The sequence below is a fragment of the Pan paniscus genome, chromosome 9 (genome assembly GCF_029289425.2).
Source record: "Pan paniscus chromosome 9, NHGRI_mPanPan1-v2.0_pri, whole genome shotgun sequence".
In the NCBI taxonomy this organism is placed as follows: domain Eukaryota; kingdom Metazoa; phylum Chordata; class Mammalia; order Primates; family Hominidae; genus Pan; species Pan paniscus.
In genome coordinates, this window is record NC_073258.2 from 96,239,715 (window position 1) to 96,259,690 (window position 19,976).

Genomic DNA, 19,976 nt, shown 5'->3' on the forward strand with positions numbered 1-19,976 from the left:
AGGGAATTTAGTGCTGTCTGTGTAGGTGGTATGGGGCATCGCATAGAGGAGGGTTTCTTAGTTTTGAAACCATTGCCATTTGGGGCTAGACATTTTTGTCGGGATAAGGGCTATCCTGTGTATGGTAGGATGTTTAGCAGCATCCCTGACCTCCACCCACTAGAGGCCAGTAGTATCCTTCCCCTTCCCACCCCTACATTTATGACAACCAAAAATGTCTCCAAACTGAGGGACAAATTGCCCACAGTTGAGAACCACTGGAATAGAGCAGGATGAGATGGAAAGGGGGACGTCAGATACACCATGGGGGAATAGGTGCACCATGCTAAAGAGTTTAGACTTGTATTGATTCATCCAACTATTCATTTACTCAACAAATATTGAGTGTTAAATATATACCAGCCAGTGTTCTGGGTGCCTAGGATATAGCAGTGAACAAAACAGACAGATCTCTGGCTTTCTATGGCTTATTTTCTACTGATAAGCAATAAACAATAAACCCAATATATTAGTAGATAAAATTGTATATTTTAAGATGATAATGCTATGGGAAAAATGGAGATAGGAGGTTTATCATGGGAGACAGGTAGCAATTCTCAATATGGTAATCACTATTGGGGGAATAGTATATTTTATTTCACTAAATAAAAGGACTTTCTAGTATATGTAATCTATAGGCAAGTAATTACAGATTCACATATTATTAGAAAATCCAGTCTTTTCTATTTAATATGGATTGGGCTACTCACCCCTGTTATGGTTCATGAGGAGAGAACAAATTTCAAATGGCTCATTCATTAATTCATTAGTTCAACTTTTAAGAAGAAGCCGCAACCACTGTGCTACACACTGGAGATGGATAAAAGATAAATGTCATACAATTCTGCCTACAAGACTCTCACAGGAGTGCTCTCATGTAAACTATGATTACAGTAATATATGACTGAGGTATAATGGATGTGTACAGAAATGCTCAGAGAACCCAGAGAAACGGTGGACACGCCTAGGGATAAGGAGAAGGCTTCACAGAGGAGCTGTCATTTGAAATGGGGCTGGAAGGATGAGGAAAATTTGCCTGGAAAAGAAATATCAAAAGAGGATTCCAGGCCAAAGTGTGTAGACATGAGAAATTATAGCCATAGGTATAAAAACTCAGATCAGTTTAAATCTGATCTTTAGTCTCATGATATCTGAGTTGTTTTCTTTATCCTTCCTGGTTCCCAGATCTGGAATTTCTTGGGTCTAGTTGCATCAGTTTCTTACCTGTAAAATGAAGGGTTGGATGAGATGATCTCTAAAGTTCCTTGCAGCTGGAATATTCTATGATCCTATGATTCCATGATTTTATTCTTGTTCCCACTTTTTCAGAGGTTAATTCCTACTGTTTCCAAATCATTCTTTGTCTCCTTTTGTACTTTCTTTTTTCATTTATCTTAGACAAATTCTCTCATTCACTCTCCTTACCACACCAAAACAACATCAAACTGTTTTTTGCCTATTGTTTTCTTTTCATATTGCCTGTCTCTAAGAGATTATTTGCCCAATGCATATTTATGTTTAGGGCATTAATATTTAGGTGAATACTTTCCAAAGGCCAAAAGGGAGTAAGAGTAAGTACACCTCTGCTAGGGATTTTTGGCAGAGCCAAATTATCAATTAATTGAATATTTATTTAGCCTTTCCCATGAGCCAGCAGTGTGCATGGCACAGAAAAGTTTATAGGTAAGGGCAAAAAAGAATACCTTCCATTAAGGCGTCATAGCCCTGTAGGGGAGGAAGGTAAATACATAATAAATATAATGCAAAAAGAATCAATTATAACTAATTTAATGCAAAAGATAACTTGGAGTATAAGATGCAAAGAAATGTGCATAAAGTAAATTATTTGAATTGTGCAGTAAAAGCATAATCAATTTTTATTAGATAACTGACAATCATGGGTTCTTTGATAGGTGAAAGACAGAGGTACAGTTCTCTCAAACTTCTCTGCTCAAAGAAATGAAAAGGAAAACAAAACAAAACAAAATGCTAGGAGTAGAAACTACCTGATCTTTTAAAAAAGGTTCTGGAAAGAGGATGAATGTAAGAACAATAGTGACAATACCCTGTTACATGCCTATCATAAGATTTAACCAAGCATTTTCACATAGGCCGTTCTATACCTTAGTCAATGACATCACTACCTCCAAGTTACAGGCTGCTGGATTCTATGAATGATTATCTCTTGAACTAGCTCTTGTTTTCCATTTCTATGGCCTTAAGTTTACATGTTCTCTACTTCCTAGATTTTTTGCAAAAGCTGGTCTGGTCTGCCTGCTTCTGCTCCATCAACCACTCTGCTTCAAAGAGAGCTTTCTGGACTGCCTATCTGACTTCAGTACTTTGCTACTGAGGAATAATTTGGCCTCTCAATGCCTGAAGAAGAAAAGTTGAAACTCTTTAGCATGACAACCAAGACACTCCATAGTTTGACTTTCACCTGCGCACTGGTCTTGAAACTCCTTCGTTTGCCTGTGTTTAAATTATGATTTATGCCATTTTCTCAGGATGATCTCTTCGCTTGTACCACTAAGTCTTTGTTAACTCAGTTCCCTTTTTTGGGATGGTCCCTCACCTTCATTTCTACTCGCCAGTCTTGCCCACTTCATTGTAAGGAGCCAGGACTACTACACAGAACCCCAGAGTAGGGGCTGCTGGCTTCAGAGAATAACTGGAACCAGAAAGTAAAAAGTCAAGGGGGTTTTCTCTGTGTGAGCTTCTCAGGTCAGACTTTCTGGGTACAAAGCCCAGGCTTTTAACAAGAATGCTCTAATATCTTCACAAGTGTATGAGAAATTCACTTAAATTGATGGGGTTCTGCTCTTGGTATAAAGAGGGACTTACGCTCTGATAAACAAAGAACATTATTAAAAACTTTAATTGAAATCAACTAAAAGTTTTAGATTCCAAACAGTGCACATGAAACAAGTGGGTTGTGATGAAGCACTGAGTTATTCCAGGGAGCTGGGACGTTCCTTAGAAGACTCAGGAACGGCTGGGTGCAGTGGCTCATGCCTGTAATCCCAGCGCTTTGGGAGGCCGAGACGGGTGGATCACAAGGTCAGGAGATCGAGACCATCCTGGCTAACACAGTGAAACCCCGTCTTTACTAAAACTAGAAAAAATTAGCTGGGCGTGGTGGCAGGCGCCTGTAGTCCCAGCTACTCGGGAGGCTGAGGCAGAAGAGTGGCGTGAACCCAGGAGGCAGAGCTTGCAGTGAGCGGAGATTGGGCCACTGCACTCCAGCCTGGGCGACAGAGCAAGACTCTATCTCAAAAAAAAAAAAAAAAAAAAAAAAAAAAAGAAGACTCAGGAGCACAACCTTAGTAGATAGTTCAGCAGGTTTCCAACTCCAAGAAGAAACTCAGGAGAGCTTTGCTAGGGGCTGCAATATGATGCAATATAAGTAGTAGTTGAAGTTAAGGAAAAGCAGATTGGTATTTATATTTTTAATTCCTGTTCTATAGTATATTTCTTGTTGATTCCAGCATGTATAATATGTTATTAAATATTTATGCTGTAATTCCAACACACTAAATTTTCTGCATTCATCGACAGGCAACAGAGTAGAATAGTTGAGAACATGGGCTCTGAGTTGGAATCTCAGCGCTGCCATTTACTAGCTGTATGATCTTGGGCAAGTAATTTAAACTCACTGTTCTTCAATGTTCTCATTTGTAAAATATAGATAATATTGGTTCCTAACTCATACAATTATTATGACAGTTAAATGAACTATTCAAAGCACTTAGAATAGTTCTTAGGACAATATAAGCACTTTACAAATATTGGCTATTAATATTGCTATATACATTTAGATGTCACTTGATTTAATCCTCATAACAATATTCCAACTTGGGAAGAAGATGATGATGACAACGATCATTATTGCCATTTTATAAATGGGAATATGGAGATGAATATTGTAAACTGCCTTTTTCAGCTAGGACTTGAAGGAGCTGGGATATCAATTCACATCTTTCAAATCAAGGTCTAGAAATTTTATAATTGCATTTAACAGAAAAATTCCTGTTGTCTGCATCATAAGGTAGAGTCAGCAAGATTCCTAAAAAACAGCAAGTCCAGGCTTCCTCTGTCCAACCCAAGATCCCACTCTTCCCCAAGAGTAAGGTGAGGGACTTCAGTACCTAGCAGTAATTAACTCAAACCCAAACTCATGAAGAGACTATAAATCTTAGATGGCTGGATGTTGATCAACATTATCACTTTTTCTGAAACTCAGATGGTTCTGAATGTGTTGGGTAGCATTTACAAAGAAAGAATATAATTTTTCTTTGAAGCATATAAATTAGTCTTGTTCAGTGCAGAGGTATAAGATTTGGAAAAATGAGGTTTTTTTTTCCTTTCCATGGAAATAGAAATCTGGTTTGTTGAATGAGTCATAAAATGATTGTAAACAAAGCAACATTCATTTAGTCATTCATCCATTCATCCAATATTTATTGATCACATATATGCCAGGCACTGTATGTAAGACACACTATCTATTCTTTTTTTTTTTTTTTTATTATACTTTAAGTTTTAGGGTACATGTGCACATTGTGCAGGTTAGTTACATATGTATACATGTGCCATGCTGGTGCGCTGCACCCACTAACTCGTCATCTAGCATTAGGTATATCTCCCAATACTACCCCTCCCCCCTCCCCCCACCCCACCACAGTCCCCAGAGTGTGATATTCCCCTTCCTGTGTCCATGTGATCTCATTGTTCAATTCCCACCTATGAGTGAGAATATGCGGTGTTTGGTTTTTTGTTCTTGCGATTGTTTACTGAGAATGATGGTTTCCAATTTCATCCATGTCCCTACAAAGGACATGAACTCATCATTTTTTATGGCTGCATAGTATTCCATGGTGTATATGTGCCACATTTTCTTAATCCAGTCTATCATTGTTGGACATTTGGGTTGGTTCCAAGTCTTTGCTATTGTGAATAATGCTGCAATAAACATACGTGTGCAACACACTATCTATTCTTTAAGAATAGATTCTGCTTAAGGAACTGCTGAACCCAGAACAGAGTCATTCCATCTTGGAAATGTCAAAGCAAATGTAGTACTCACTCCCCTGTTAAAACCTGAAAGCAATGACAAAGCTCCTCTAGCTTACACTCAGCCAGTCTCTCACTGACCTGGGTCAGCCTGTCCTTCCAGGAAGGAAACAACCAATAGTGCTAACATGGTGGCAAAGACAATGATAGATTGCTCCTCTCATCCTTATCATTTCCCACAATCTCTGCCCATTTTTATCCCTTAGGCCACAAGTGGATGACATGGGTTACACATGTATTTCTCCCTTTCCCCAGTATGTAAATCAGTCTTTCTTCTATTGCTGATCAGAGTCAATTAGCCTTGCCAGTATGAGGACTCTTCTCCTGCTGGTCCCTGGACACATGGAGTCCAAAAATATCCTGGTGATGAAGTCTGTATACAATGAGACCCTTGTTGTATCTGCTTGTAAGAGTGTGCTCACTTTGGGACCCAGGATCTTCAACCCTGCAGATCCCAAAGTTACAGGAATGGGGAAAATAAAATTTCCAAGTGGATTAAAGGGAATGATTATAGGTGAATAACTTTTGATTCCACTCCTTGATTCCCAGGTTTATGTCTCTTCCTACTAGGAATACAGCAACATGCAGAGATTTTAAACTTAATGCATAGACTGCATCCTGAAGGATAGTGCCCACTCTGGTACCACTTACTTTAGTCCATTTCTTCCTAGCACCAGATATCATGCCTGAATTAGCTATGAAAGACATTTGTTACAGAAAATCCTTGTGAGGGAAAATGAGGATAGACTGGAGGAGGCTGGGGGAGCCCTCAGACTATGATGCAGGTCTGATCTCTGTGAAGGATAAGGGACAGACAGGAGGAAGTGGTCAGAAATTGTTGTCAAGGTTGACAGAAAGTCCTGCAGCTCTCAGGGATGGGTGTCTTAATATTCCTGATACAATTATTGGTATTGGTTGGGATCAACCTGTGGAAAGTGTAGCTCATGGGAAGCACGGAGACTTGATGTGTACAGAGTGGTGGATGTGGCCACTGGGGGACTGGAGGACCCCTGTCAATTGTATATTCATAGTAGGATTGCGAAGAGGTGCATGTTATATTTTCATGATAAACACAACTCTGTTCTAAGCCCTGGGGACACAAGAGTGAGCAAGAAAGATATGGTATCTGCTTCAGGGAGCATACAGTCTAGTGGGGGACAGTTAAGCAGTCACAGCTTAGTGTAACAAATGCCATGAAGTACAGAGGCAGTGGTTTCCAGCCCAGTGTTGGGTGAGGGGGAGCAGGGCTCAGGGAGAAATTCCTCAGGGGCCATCCTGTGTGGTAGTAAAGAGCCCAGACTTTGCATGGATTTCAATGCAAACCTCTCTACTCTCTAGTTCCGTGCCCTTGGGAAAGCTTATAACCTCTTTGTGCCCCAGTTTTTCATCTACAATGTGGAAGAATGTAGTACATACCTCATAGGCAGTTGTAGTGATAAAATCCCATAATATCTCTATAGACCACTTAGAAAGGCAGAGGCACACAGTGCCCAAGCACATTACTTGTTATAGTACAAACTTTGATGGGACTGAGGGTAGCTCTGAGGCTGGAGATGTGAGCTGGCCAGTTCACAGACAGCCTGATCTGCCAAACTATCCTCTGTTCATTTTCCAGGAGTCAGGGAGCAGCAATCCATGCCCAAAGGGAACTTGCCATCAGTGGCTTTATGATATCACAGGGATGGCACCTCCAACCTGCTATCAGCTGGCACTGTAGATAGAAAGCCTGCTCTGGTCCTCAGGCTGGGAGTCTCTGCTCTTTCCAGGCATTATCAGTTCTTGTGCCAAGTCCTTTTCATACAGGTAGTGTCCAAGCAAATGTAACACACACTCCCCTGTTAAAACCTGGAAGTAATGACAAGGTTGTTCCAGCTTATGCTCAGCCAGTCTGTCACTGACCTGGGTCAGGCTGTCCTTCCCAGATGAAAGGATCAGGTGACCCTTACCTGCACAAGTGAACTCTGGGGCCTGTATTACTTTTATTTCTTTTTTCTTCTCTTGCTATTTGAAGTTTGCCTAGCCCACACCTGCCTGACAGCCTTGGGTTTCAAGACCAGATTTGTCGATATCCCCTAACAATCTGTGAGGTCTGAAAGGCTTGCAACATCATTTTTATTACTTTTAAAAACTTTCAGTAACCAATTTGCAAGAATTTTCTTTCTGGTAGCTTCTGATATTAGATGGCCCAGGAATCTATATGCCCCAGGGGCTTAAACCCCTCTGATGAAATACGTATTATAAGATTTTTGTTTTCAGTCGAAGACCATTTTATAACAAGAGGCAGGTGAACAAAATATCATTTCACTTAGACTCTGACCTGAATTGTGATTGCCTAACTTTTTTTTTTCTTCAGTTTTCAACTTCACTCCACAGAGTTCAAGTTGCCAGAATTACTAAGGCCTCTTTCACTTCTTGTAGCTCTAATAGGAAGAGGGAGACATTACAGCTCAGGATACAGTGCATGTGCATTCCTGCGGTGGAATGAGGGGAAAGAGGGTAAGGGAACTTCTAGTTATTGAGCGTCTACAATGAACCAGTCACTCTGCCAGATAGTTTATATTTATTCTCTCAGTTAATCCTCATAACCTCTCTTTGAGTTGTGTATTCTGACCTTTGTTTCATGTAAGAGCAAATAGAGATTCAGGCAAAATAAATACCTTGACCATTATCCCACTGGTAGAAAGGGGCAGATTTGGTGTTTGAGCTCCAAATCGTCTCCATCCTCTTTCCCCTAGTCTACCCAATTGATTTTACTACTTTTGCCCAATGACCTCCATCCTACTACTTGTCATCCAGTATTAAAACCTGTTAGCTCCTCCTTTTATTAAAACCTTTTATCCTCATCCAATTGTCAGGTCCTGGCGTTTCTGTTTTCACTGCATTTCCCTTGTTTGCAACCTATCCTTGTTGACACCCTGCTGGCTCAGACTCTTCTCTTGAAATAACTACAATAATTGCTTATGTAATCCTCCTCTTTTCAGTCTCCATCTTTGTAATTCATATTGTAGAAGGATTTTCCTAAAATTGTGTTCTGAAATTACCACTCCCCTGCTCAAAATCTTCAGTACTCTTCCCTGACAATGGCAAACAATCCCAAATCCCTAGTCTGACATTTAAGAGCCTCTGCAGTGAGTCCCCAGCCTACCCCTTCTCTCTCATCTCTCATGATTCTTTTCAACATGAAACCTCCATTTCATGCAGACTGATCTACTTGCCACCTCCAGAGCATACCTGGAGCATTCCTGCCTCATAGCCTCTGTGCCATCCTCTCTCAGATACTCTTCTGTGTCCCCTCCTACCATAACTCACCCACTAGTCACCAGTTGAAAATGTTCTTACATTTTTTGGAAGCCCCTCTGTACTTGTACGTCTGTACTGAGCAAAGACCACTGAAAATGTTGGCTGCCTTTTTCACAGGTAAGGCTATTTTCCCTGAGACTTGGTAAATGTTTGAAGATAAGAACATGAATGAATTTCTCCCTAATTCCCTTCCTCCAAGTGTGTCTATCATAAAAACCAGGTGCATTGTAGGTACTCAATCAAAATAAGCTAGTGACTTATAAAGAACCAAAAAGGAATACTTTCTAAGGCATCGTGGTCAAACATCTAACTAGCTAATGCTCAAGGCCAGAGTCGGTAGAAAATGACAGTCCCGTTCTGAATCCTGAATCCAGAGGAAGTGTCTCCCTGAATTGCCACAGTAGCTACTTAAGTAGTTACTCCCTCCATCCTCTGTTCATGAAACTCTCCCAGCACTACAGGGTATCTTCCAAATATGCAGCTCTGATGATCTTACTCTTTGCTTCTGATGCCCTTCTCATTCTCTTTGATGACTTTTCTTCTTTGCTTCTTTTCCTCCACCCTTCTTATGCCTTCTAAAAGGCTGCTTTGGGGAGGACAAGATCTGGCCTAATCAAGCTTTTGGGCAGTCACATTCCAGGTCCTTTTAATCAGGACAGCTGTCCTGACATATCCCAAAGAATTAGTGTAGTTTCCAGAGAGTGTGGGTCAAACTCCAGCTTTATTGAGTAAGGAGAGTTTGTTTCAGAGAAGACATAGAAGAGTGACAGTGACAGTAGAGTGCTGCTGAGTTTTGATTTTGTAAATGCTGGTTCCTTTTTTTTCCTGTTTTTGTTTTTGTTTTTACCTCTATCAACCTACAAAGATATGTGGCTTCATTTCCCACAAACTTTTCTCACAATGAGACAATGCATGGGGATATAGGGCAGGAAAGACATAGGCCAGCTACTGTGGGTTGCATTGAAATATTTGTTAATTTTGTTTTTTGGTTCCCAGACCTATTTATTTCTGCCTTCAGCTTTAGCTCTAGGCCTGGATTAATTTTCTTGATGAGGTGACTATTTATCATTAGAACAATTCATCACGTACTCTGAAAGGCCTGTGCAACTATACAAACGTGGGCAGGGCCCATCAGTGTAAGAGTAACTGGAATTTGGACAGCATGCCTCAGACTCCAAAGCACTTTTATGTATATTGTTATAGCCAATCCTTGTATCAACTCTGTGAAGTAGGCCTTACCATATTTGGAAATTGAGGTAAGGAGTGGGGAAAAAGAACTCAACGTTATTCATAGGCTTATTATGTACCAGGCACTGTGAGGTGCTTTTATATATCATCTTACTAAATCCTCACAACTCCTCTAGGAAGTTAAGGATTAATATCTATATGTTAATTTAGATAACATGGTGCATGCATCCCTGGAGAGAAAGCACTATCAACTCTTGTTTACACTGTCCCATGTAAAGCACCGTACTAAGTGTTTTATGTGCATTCTCCCATTTATTCCTCATTAGCTTTCACACTATTCCCACGTAACTGATGGGATAACAGCCACTGAGAAGTTTAATAACTTGTTGAAGGTTACACAGCTATTAAGTAACAGGGTTAGGATGTCTACTTAGGTTTGTGGACATCAAAGCCCAACTCTTTTCATTTCTCCACCAACGACTTATGCTGAGGTCGCCTACCTGGTGGGTAGAGAATTCAGGATTTCAACCCACGACCTCGGATTCCAACCTAGGCTCATTCTTCTCCACTGCACTGCTGCTTCCAACTCAAGAAAGACAACTGTGATACAGTTTCCTAAACACTGTGCTGATGTGTAGCTTGAGAAAGTCATGCAATTTTTATAGGTCCAAGGACAAATGAGAAAAATGAATTCATTCAATTTAAATAATTCCTCTTTATTCTGAGATTATGCTCTTTCAACTTTTGTAGGTGTTAAATGTACCTTATTTTGCAAAATGATGATATAAGGTGGAGGCTTTTTTGTCCTATTTTAAAATGAGACTCTTTTTTCACAAATAAAATGTTAGACAAGATGCCATAGACTCAAATTTCCCTGCTCTTCTCCTCTAAATACAACTAAGTACTCTGTAAATAGTTCAACATAGAGCCATAAAAGGTTTCTGAAAGGTGTTAAGAAAGTGAACCTGCTAGAGACCTCAGGACCTGAAGAAAGATACCATGGTGAGTTCTCTGGTCTCTTAGTCTATTTTCTCTCTTCTGCTGCTATAACAGAATACCACAGACTGAATAATCTACAAGGAATATAAATTTATTTGGTTCACAGTTTTGGAGACAGGGAAGTCCGAGAGCATTGTACTGACATCTGGCAAGGGTCATCCCCAAATGGAAGGCAAAAGAGCAGGAGAGCACATATGAAATAGAAAGCATAAGGGGCCAGGCTTGCTTTTATAACTATTCACTCTTCTGATAACAGACTCACTCCCATATTAACTGCATTAACCCATTCATGAGGGCTCCACCCTCATGACCCAATCATCTCTTATTGGAGACTATCTCCCAATGCTGTTACATTGGGGATTAAGTTTGCAACATGTTAATTTTCAGGGGCACATTCAAACCATAGCACTTTGCCTCAGGCACCCAAAATTTATGTCCTCACAATGCAATATGCATTCATTTCATCCCCAAAGTCCCCAAAGCCTTAACTCATTCCAACACCAACTCAAAAGTTCAAAGTCCAGAGTCTCATCTAAATCAGATATGGGTGAGACTTTGGGCATGACCCATCTTAAGGCAAATTCCTTCCAGCTGTGAGCCTGTGAAATCAAAACAAGTTATCTCATTCCAAAATAAAATAATGAGAAAGGCACAGGACAGACATTCTCACTCCAAATGGGAGAAAGAGCCAAGAAGAAAGGGAGAACTCGTGCTCAGTAAGTCTAAAACCCAACAGGAAAACAATATTAAGTCTTAAAGCTGGAGAATAATCTCCTTTGATTCTATGTCCCACAACCTGAGCACACTGATATGGGGGTTTGACCATCAGGGCCTTGGACATCCCAAACCTCATGGCTTTGCTGGGCTCAGTCCACATTTCAGCCCTCTCAGGTTGGCATTGCACAATCACAGCTCTATAGTTCTGGGGTCTTCTTCTGAACTCACCAGAACTGCCCTCAGTGCTCTGTTCATGGCAATATAGTCTTTCTCTAGCCTCCTTCTTCAAATTCTTCCAACCTCTACCCATTATCCATTACCCAGTTCCAAAGTTGCTTCCACATTTTCAGATATTGTTATAACAACAAATCCACTTTAAGTACCAATTTTATGTCTTAGTCTATTTTCTGCTGCTATAACAGAATACCACAGACTGGGTAATTTATATAGAATAGAAGTTTATTTGGCTCACAGTTCTGGAGGTTGGGAAGTTCAACAGCATGGTGCTGGAATCTGGTGAGGGACTTCTTTCTTTATCCTCCCATAATAGAAGTCAGAAAGGCAAGAGAAGAAGTATAAGAAAGCATGAGGGGCTGGGTTTATTTTTATAACAACTCACTGTCATGATAACTGACCCACTCCCACATTAACTACATTAAATTGTCCATAAGAGCTCTGCCCTCATGACCCAATTACCTCTTATCAGGCCCCACCTCCCAACACTGCTGCACTGGAGATTAAATTTCCAACATGAAAATTTTGGGGGCTACATTTAAATCATAGCATCTGGGTTTTCCTTTTACTTCTTATATCTTGGATTTGGTACTCAAGAGACTCGAACCTGAAAGAGTCAACAGGCATAGACAAATACTGCCAGATAAAGCAAAAGAAGAAAAGCCCAAGAAAGGGAAAGTCAAGAAGGGACTTAGCAGGGAGATCCACATCCAGTATTGTTGGTGGAGCTGGGAGGTGGGGAGGGATTCCTCACATAACTCACAGCAGACACACCTCTTCCTGGACCAGCAGGCTTGGTGTCTCTTCATTCTCAGTACCAGAAAGCCATCCACACCTGGGGGCTCCTGGGCCACCATCCAGTGGCTGGAAATGATTGAGGTAAGGTTTTCCTGCCTCTGGGAGGACCAGCAGAGCACCAGCACCATGTGGCTAGAGAATAGGCTAGGGAAAATGCTCCATCTTATCAGTCTGCTATCTTTCAGCCTCTACATAATGTCATCAAGTTGTCCAGGGAAGTATGCCTCATAGGTGGCACCAGCAGGCATTAATTGGAAGCTCAGTCAGAGCCAGAAGAACAAAGCAGTCCCGGACAGCATTGCAAGGGCTCAGAAAAATAAATTGTTGCTGGAACTGTAGCTTACACAAGTAGGCCACAACCTTCAGGCTAAACCTAAATAGGGTGACTGCCAACTAAAATGAAATGTTTAAATAGGGTCAAGAATCTTCTAAATATCTAAAATGTGCAGAATATAACTGAAAATCATTTAATATCAAGAATCAAGAAAATCACGACCAAAATGAGGAAAGATAATCAACTAATGTCAATATTGAGATGACACAGATGATGAAACTAAATGACCAAGATTTTAAAGCAACCACCATAAAAGTACTTCAATAAGTAATTACAAATTCTCCTGAAAAAAATGAAAAAATAGAAAATCTCGGCAAAGAAATATAAATCATAAAAAATAATCAAACGGCGTGGTGGCTCATGCCTGTAATCCCAGCACTTTGGGAGGCCAAGACAGGTGGATCACTTGAGACCAGGAGTTCGAGACCAGACTGGTCAACATGGCAAAACTCTGTCTCTACTAAAAATACAAAAATTAGCTGGGCATGGTGGCACACACCTTGTAGTTCCAGCTATTTGTAAGGCTGAGGCAGAAGAATCACTTGAACCTGGGAGGCAGAGGTTGCAGTGAGCCGATATTGCCTCACTCCACATCAAATGGAAATTATAGAAGTGAGAAATGCAATAGCCAAAATAAAATATTCACTGGACGGGCTCAATAGCAGAGTTGAGATGACAGAATCAGTGAATTTGAGAACAGGTCAATAGAATTAACTCATTCTGAACTTCAGTGAGAAAACGGACTAAAAAAATATTAACAGAACTTCAGGGTCCTGTGGGACAACAAAATATCTAACATTCATATCATCAGAACCCCAGGATGAGAAATAATGTGGGGTTTAAAACCATTAGAAACATAATGGCTGAAAACCTCCCAAATTAGGCAAAAGATGTGAATTTATAGATTCAAGAAGCTGAACAAATCCCAAATAAGATAAACCCAAAGAAATCCATGCCATGACATATCGTAAAACTTTTATAAACTAAAAACTAGGAAAAAAATCTTAAAACAACTAAAGATGATTGAATCATGCATTGTTTATGTGGGAATACCAATCAGAAATTTGATTTCTTATTCAGAAAAAAAGTGGCACAGGCCAGGCGCAGTGGCTCATGCCTATAATCCCAGCACTTTGGGACGCCAAGTTGGGTGGATAACGTGAGATCAGGAGTTCAAGACCAGCCTGGCCAACATGGTGAAACACTGTCTCCATTAAACATACAAAAATTATCTGGGTGTGGTGGTGCACGCCTGTATTCCCAGCTACCCAGGAGGCTGAGGCAGAAGAATCTCTTAAAGCTGGGAGGTGGAGGTTGCAGCAAGCCGAGATCCAGACACTGCACTCCAGCCTGGGTGACAAAGCAAGACTCTGTCTCAAAATAAATAAATAAGAAAGAAAGAAAGAAAGAAAGAAAGAAAGAAAGAAAGAAAGAAGCACATTTTTCAAGTACTGCAAAAAAGAGCTGCCAGCTGCAAACTCTGTAACTGCTGTAACTATCCTTCAGGCATGAAGGGGAAATATAGATATTCTCATACAAAAGAAAACTAAGAGAATTTGTCATTAGCAGTTCTACATTTGAAAAATGGCTAAAGGACGTTTTTACAACAGAAAGGAAAAGATAGCAGAAGAAGGATTAAGCCTTTGAGGGGCGGGGGACATAATGAAGTGGGTAAAGATAGGGATCAATATAATGGACTATCCTATCCTTCTCGTGCATTTCTTAAATCATATATGATTATTGAAATAATGTGACAACAACACCTGTTGTGGTGCTCAATATATGTTAAAGAAATAGTTGAGAAAATTATATTTAAAGTGTGAGGATGGTAAAAAATTTTAAATGGAAGTAAAGTTTTAATGTTTTATTGAAAGTGATAAAATATAGATACTAGTTTTGGAAGTGATAAAATACAGATATTAGTAAACTGATAAGTCACATGTGTACCTAGTAATATCTGTGATAACTACTAAGAAAACTATTAAAAACAATATATTCAAAAACAATATAAATAAAACATTATACAATCCTAACAAAAGTAAAGTAATCTAAAGGAAGGGAAGAAAAGAGAAAAAGAAGAATGAGAAACAGAGAAAAGAAAAGACAGAAAATAAATAATAAAATGTCAGATTTAAGCCTTAACATATCAATAATTAAATAATTACTTTAAATGTAAATGGTCTAAATACTAATAAGAAGACAGATATTGGCATGACGAATTAAAAAAAAATCCAACTAGGCGCTCTCTATAAGAAGTTTATTTCCAATACAATGACATAGGTAGGTTAAGAGTAAAAGAATAGAACAAGATATGCCATACTAACATTAATTTTAAAAAAACAGGAGTGGCTGTAATAACATCACATAAAGCATACTTCAGAGCCAAAAAAATGCTAGGGACAAAGAGAGACATTATATAATGATAAAAGAATCAATCCAGCAAGAAGATATAGTAATCGTAAATGTGTATACACCAAATAAGAGAGCTTAAAAATACATGAAGCAAAAATAGATAAAGGTGAAAACAGAAACAAGCAAATCCACAATTATAGTTGGGAACTTTAGCACCCCACTCTCAGCCATTGATATAACTACTAGACAGAAAATTAGCAAAGATATAAAAAAATTTGACAACACCATCAACCAATAGAATTTAACTGACATTTATAGAACACTATACCAAACAACAACAGAATACACATTTTTTTAAGTGTCTATGGAACATTCACCAAGGTAGACCATATTATGAATTATAAAACAAATCTACAAATTTAAAATAATTGAAACCATATAGAGTTTCTTTAAGTCACCACAATGAAATCAAACTAGAAATCAACTTAAGAAAAAGACAACAAGAACATCTTCAGACTTTTGGAAATTAACACAATTCTAAATAATCCAGAGTCAAATAAGATGTCTCAAAGGAAATAAAGAAGCCCTTAAAACTGAATGAAAATGAAAATACAACATATCATTTGTGGGATGCAGCTAAAGCAGTGCAGAAAGGGACATTTATAGCATTGAACGCTCACATTACAAAATGAGAAAGATCTGAAATCAATAATTTAAGTTCATGCCTTAAAAAACTAGAAAAAAAGAGTAAAATACATTTAGTGCAAGCATAAGGAAAGGAATACTACTAGTAATAAAATAATACGTAAAAATCAACAAAATGGAAAACAAAACTACAGTAAGAAAGAAAATCAGTGAAACCAAAACTTGATTCTTTAAAAAAAAATCGATGAGACTGACAAACTGATAAACTTCTAAAAAAATAGAGAAGACACATACTGCTATTATCAGAAATTAAACAGGGCCTATCACTACAGATCATACAGTCATTGAAAGGATAATAAGGGCATATTAAGAACAAATTAATGCTCATTAGTTTGCCAACTTAGAAGAAATGGACCAATTCACCAAAACCCACAAACTACCAAAACTCAACCAAGATGAAATAAATAAACTGATTGGCTTTATAGCCACTTAAGAAATTAAAATTTTAATTTAAAAAGTCTTGAAAAGGAAATACTTAGGCCCAAATGGCATCACTAGAGAATCTTATCAAGCTTTAAAAAAAGAATTGACATCAATTTTAACAATCCCTTCCAGGAAATAGAAGATGAGGCAATACTGCTGAACTTATTTTATGAGACCAGTGTTACCTTGATATTAAAGTCAAACAAAGCATATGCAGAAAGGAAACTATAGACCAATATCTCTCCTGAACTTAGATGCAGGAATCTTCAAAATAATATTAGCAAATTAGATATAATTTTATATTAACATATGAAAAGGATTATATATATATATATAGAGAGAGAGAGGAATACACATATATATATATATAGAAAGAGAGAGAGAGGGAGAGAGAGCAAGCGGGATTTATTCCAAGTACACAAGACTGGCTCAGCATTAAAAATCAATCTATCTAATCTGCCATATCAATAGGCTAAAGAAGAAGAAGAATGTTATGATCATATCAATTTACGTAGCAAAAGCATTTAACAAAATCCAACACCTATTCATTATAAAAGCTAAGCAAGTTAGGAATAGAGGGAACTACCTCAACTTGATAAAGAGCATCCACAGAAAAAAGCCTACAGGTAATCTTAAGGAAGATTTTCACCATGCTTAATGGTGAAGGACTGAATGTTTTCTGCCTAAGACCAAAAATAAGGCAGTGATGTCTTTCATCTTTCTATTCAACATAGTACTGGAAGTTCTAGCTAGTGCACTAAGGCAAGAAAAAGAAATAAAGGCATTCAGATCGGAAAAGAAGAAATAAAATTACCTGTATTTACAAATCGCATAATGGTCTACATAGAAAATCCCAAGGAACTTTAGAACTAATAAGTGAGTTCAGCAAGGTCGTAGGATAGAAGCTCAACAAGCAAACATCAATCACATTTCTATATACTAACAATGAACATGGGGAAACTGAAATCAAAAACATAATACTGTTTATAATTGTTTCAAAGAAAATGAAATACTTTAGGTATAAATGTAACAAAACATGGATAGAATCTGTATGCTGATAATTACAAAATGCTGATGAGAGAAATCAAAGAAGATCTAAATAAATGAAGAGACATAGGATATTCAAGGATTAGAAGATTAGACGTAGTAAAATGTCATTCTCCCTAAGTTGATCTATATGTTTAATATAATTCCTGTAAAAATCACCAGCAAGGTTTTTGTAGATATAGATACAGACAAACATTCTGAAATTTATATGGAAACATGAACCTCCTAGAAAAACTAAAATAATATTTAAAAAGAATATAGGGGGAAGAATCAGTCTACATGATATTAAGGCTACAATAATCAAATCCATGTCTTATTAGCAGAGGGATAAACACATAGATCAATGGAACAGAATAGAGATCCCAGAATGATACCCACATAAATATTCTTAAATGTTTTTCAAAAAAGATGTCAATGCAGTTTAACGGAGAAATAATAGACTTTTCACAAATGGTGCTGAAGTAATTTGATATACATAGGGAAAAAAATAAACCTTAATCTAAACCTTACATCTTTTACAAAAAATAACTCACAAGAGATTGTGGACTTAATGTAAAACACACTATAGCTTGCAAGATGTTCTTATTGAGATAAACTGGATAGGAAGTACGCAGAATTTCTCTGTATTATTTCTTGCAACTGCATGTGAGTCTATAAGTATGTCAAAGTAAAAATTTAATTAAAAAATAAAATGTTGACAATATTTTTAGTCCTCCAAATTATTTTAACCATTTATCCAGATGAAATCCAGATATCTTAGAGTTCCTGACCTAAAGTACATAAAACAATGATCTGGGGAAAGAGTCCTGTTTTAAATCAGAGTGGACATCTGTCTGTTTGCTTAGCTCCCACCAACTTGCTAGTGATCTGGTGATAGCAGGACCCAGCTAAAGAGTGCGGATGAGTCAGCACAAGCCAATCCCTGTTGCTTTAAGAATATACAGATGAAAAGATCTTACTTTTTGATTTTGCTATGTGCCATATCCATCACCTCACTTCAGGCTCACAAGAACCCTATGAGGTAGTGACCGACAAAGCTGGGATTGCAGCCCCATCTTTCTGAATCTAGAGCGTGCTTTCTTAACTACTATATGTTACCACTCTGGGCCACTGTGCTTATACTGGACATATGCCAGTCCTTTCTGTGCAACATTTGAAATGAAAATGAAAGAGCAATCCACCAAAGAAGACAATGTCCAACTGTCTGTACCCACCTCGCAGTGGGAGCAGCCATGTTAGTGTGTTGCAATCCAGAAGCCACTGACTTTAGCTCCAAGAACACCAAGGACTTCTACATCTTAGCATGTAGGTATAATTCCACCTGCTTGAATAGGAAAAGCAAGCATTTTCTGCGGTTATTGCTTTTATTCCTGGTTTCAGGGCAGTTGGCTTTTGTTTTTAACACCTGTATCAAGGTATAATTTACATACCACTAAATCCAGCCATTGTAAGTCTACAGTCTATAGTTCTATGATTTTAGTGACTCTATAGAACTGTACAATTGCTACCAGTTTTAGTTTTTTCCATCACCCCAAACAGGCATCACATTTTGATCATGCCTGTTTATGGTTATTCCCTGTTCTCACTTCCTGTCTTAGGAAACCACTGATATACATTCTGTCTCTATAAATTTGCCTTTTGGTCCTTTGGGCCTTTTGTGGAATTTCATATAAATGTAATATGTAGTCTTTTGTGTCAGCCTTCTTTAACTTGTGTTTTTGAGTTTCATCTGTGTTGTAGCATGTATTCCTAGTTTGTCTCTTTCAACTGTGCAAATATATTCCATTGCATTCCATTCCATATTTTATTTATGCATTCACTAGCTGATAGATATTTTCAGCTATTAAAAATAATACTGCTATGAACATTCAATGCACGCTTTTGTGTGGATATGCATTTTAATCTCTCGGGTAAATTCATAGGAGTGAAATTGATAGCTTTGTAAGTATATGTTAACTTTTTAATAAACTACTAAACTATTTTCAAAAGAGTCTGCACCTCTGTTTTTTTGAAAATAAATTTTAAATATTTCAATACAGAAAAATAAAACAAAACCAAAAATATTTTCTAATTCTACTGCTCATGAAACCCTAACATTTATTTTAAGCAAAATGCATGAATATCGTAAGACAATTTGAATAGTTAAAAAACGATATTTAAACAAGGTATTTTTTCCAATATTTAAAAAATTTTATTTTAAGTTCCAGGATACATATGCAGAATGTGCAGGTTTGTTACATAGGAATGCATGTGCCATGGTGGTTTGCTGCACCTATCAAACCATCATCTAGGTTTTAAAGCCCCGTATAACTTAGGTATTTGTCCTAATGCTCTCCCTCCCCTTGCCCCCTACCCTCTGTGTTGTTCCCCTCCCTGGTCCATGTGTTCTCATTGTTCAACTCCCACTTATGAGTGAGAACATATGGTGTTTGGTTTTCTGTTCCTGTGTTAGTTTACTGAGAATGATGGCTTCCAGGTTCACCCATGTCCCTGCAAAGGATATGATCTCATTCTTTTTTATGGCTACATAGTATTCCACGGTGTATATGTGCAACATTTTCTTTATCCAGTCTATCATTGATGGACATTTGGGTTGGTTCCAAGTCTCTGCTATTGTGAATAGTGCTGCAATAAACATATGTGTGCATGTGTCTTTATAGTAGAATGATTTATAATCCTTTGGGTATATATCCAGTAATGGGATTGATGGGTCTAATGGTATTTCTGGTACTAGATCCTAGAGGAATCGCCACACTGTCTTCCACAA